Source organism: Harmonia axyridis, chromosome X (genome assembly GCF_914767665.1).
Source record: "Harmonia axyridis chromosome X, icHarAxyr1.1, whole genome shotgun sequence".
Classification (NCBI taxonomy): domain Eukaryota; kingdom Metazoa; phylum Arthropoda; class Insecta; order Coleoptera; family Coccinellidae; genus Harmonia; species Harmonia axyridis.
Window position 1 is genome coordinate 22,224,735 of NC_059508.1, and position 2,898 is coordinate 22,227,632.

At 35.4% G+C, this 2,898-nt stretch overlaps 1 pseudogene; it reads right to left on the bottom strand.

The window, feature by feature from the left end:
* On the bottom strand, positions 1-1,254 carry LOC123685833 (annotated as a pseudogene).
* Between the last annotated feature and the right edge of the window lie 1,644 nt (positions 1,255-2,898).

Genomic DNA, 2,898 nt, shown 5'->3' on the forward strand with positions numbered 1-2,898 from the left:
TTTTTCATTAGAAGTAGTCGTTAATTACTATAAAGTGGTTTAAGAGACCAATACTTATCTTTCAGTCATCTAATGAAAAATTTTCTACCCATTTAATGAAATTTTGGGGAGAAATTCTTTCAATAGAAATAGGTATAAATCTATGGTTTGCTCCACAAATTTCTGAACATTGACCAAAAAAAATTCCAGTTCGATTTAAATTAAATCTAAGTTGATTTAATCGCCCTGGGGAGGCATCGACTTTTACTCCTGTTGAAGGAACTGTTCAAGAATGAATTACGTCAGAAGATGAAGTTAGAATTCGAATATGAGAAAGATATGGTAAAATAGTTCGATTATCAACTTCTAGTAATCGAAAATTAAAAAGTTGATTATTATTAATTAAATATGAATCAAATTCAAGATTTTTAAAATCTGTATATTCATAGGTTCAATATCATTGATGACCAATAGTTTTAATAGTAACTAAAGGGTTACGGATTTCATCAATTAAGTAAATTAATTTTAAAGAAGGAAAAGCAATAAAAATTAAAGTTAATGCTGGTATGATAGTTCAAATTGTTTCAATATTGTGTCCTTCTAATATAAAACGATGGTTATAATTATTTAATGTTAGTCTCATTATGGTATATGTTACAATACAAGTGATTATTATTAAGATCAAAAGGGCGTGATCATGAAAAAATCTTAATTGTTCCAGTAAATATGAAGCTCTGTCTAAAAATATATATGATTTTCAAGTCGCTATTTCTAAAAAAAGGTAAATCTTTATAATTGGGGTTTAAATCCAATGCACTAATCTGCCATATTAGAATTTTTGAGCTAAGATTGGTACTTCTGAATAAGAATGTTCATTAGGGGGAGAAAGTTGGAGTCATTCAATTAAAGAGGGTACATTAGAATTAAACTTTCTTAAACGTATTGAATAAAATCTTTCTCAAATAATTAAGATTATAAAGATTATTCTAAGAGAGGAAATTATAGATCCAATAGAAGAAATTTTATTTCATTTGTAATAAGCATCAGGATAATCAGAGTATCGTCGAGGTATTCCTCTTAGTCCTAAGAAGTGTTGAGGAAAAAATGTTAAGTTTACCCCAATAAATATAATTAAAAATTGGATTTGTAATAATTTATTGTTAAGATTGAATCCTGTAATTAAAGGGAATCAATGGATAAATCCTGCTATAATGGCAAATACAGCTCCTATAGATAAAACGTAATGGAAATGAGCTACAACATAATAGGTATCATGTAAAATATCAGGTGTGTGAATAAGTCTTTCCCGTTTTTTGTAAGAGATGGCGCCACCAATACTGTGCGAGTATTTAATGGTTACATATGTCAAAATCAAAGCTTATTCATCTGTCAACAATTCCACACTAACACATTAGTTGAAATTTTTTCGCATCATAAATTTTTGAAATCGTGAAAATGTCGAAATTTGAGCCGAGTCGACGTCATTTGCGGGAAGTTTCACTTTATTGGTTCAATTTGAAGAAATCTGCTGCCGAGGCGCATCGGTTGCTTCAGGAAGCTTATGGAGAAGGTTGTGTCGATGATTCAAGTGTTCGCGGATGGTTTCGACGCTTCAAAAGTGGCGATTTCGACGTGGAAGACAAGGAGCGTTCCGGGCGGCCGCAAATCTTTGAAGATCAAGAATTGGCGACTTTGCTTGATGAAGATTCGTGTCAAACGCAAGAAGAACTTGCTGAAGCATTGGGAGTTGATCGAACAACCATTTCCAAGCGTTTGAAAGCCATGGGAATGATCCAAAAGCAAGGAAATTGGGTGCCGTACGAACTGAAGCTGAGAGACGTCGAACGGCGTTTTTTCACTTGCGAACAGCTGCTTCAGCGACATAAAAGAAAGGGTTTTCTGCATCGTATCGTGACTGGCGATGAAAAGTGGATCCGTTACGATAATCAGAAGCGAAGAAAATCATGGGGACTACCCGGCCATGCATCATCATCGACGGCCAAGCCAAATATTCATGGCGCCAAGCTCATGCTCTGTATATGGTGGGACCAGCTAGGTGTGGTTTACTATGAGCTTCTGAAACCGAATGAAAGGATCACAGGCGAGGTCTTTCGACGACAATTGATGCGTTTGAGCCGCGCACTGCGAGAAAAACGGCCACAATACTCCGACAGGCACGACAAAGTTATTTTGCAACATGACAATGCTCGCCCACATGTTGCACAGCCGGTGAAAACATACTTAGAAACGCTCAAATGGGAAGTCCTACCCCACCCGCCGTATAGTCCAGACATTGCTCCGTCTGATTACCATCTCTTCAGATCGATGACGCATGGCCTGGCTGACCAGCACTTCCATTCCTACGAGGAAGCCAAAAAATGGGTGGATGACTGGATAGAGGCCAAACCGGTCGAATTTTTTCGCAACGGGATTCGTATGTTGCCAGAAAGATGGGGAAAAGTTGTAGCTAGCGATGGCCAATACTTTCAATAATTCATTTGTAACCATTTTTTCACAATAAAGGCTCAAAATTTGAAAAAAACGGGAAAGACTTATTCACACACCTTATAATATCTATGGAAGAGTTAGCTAAAATTACTCCTGTTAATCCACCAATTGTAAATAAAAATAAAAATCCCAGGGTTCATAAAATTGAAGGTGTATAGTAAAATTGTATTCCATGTAAAGTTGCTAATCAAGAAAAAATTTTAATTCCAGTGGGTACTGCAATAATTATAGTAGCTGAAGTAAAATAAGCTCGAGTATCAACATCTATTCCCACTGTAAATATGTGATGAGCTCATACTACAAATCCTAGAAGTCCAATAGCTAATATAGCATAAATTATTCCTAAAGAACCAAAGGCAATTTTTTTCCCTCTTTCTTGTGTAATAATATGGGAAATTATACCAAATCCTG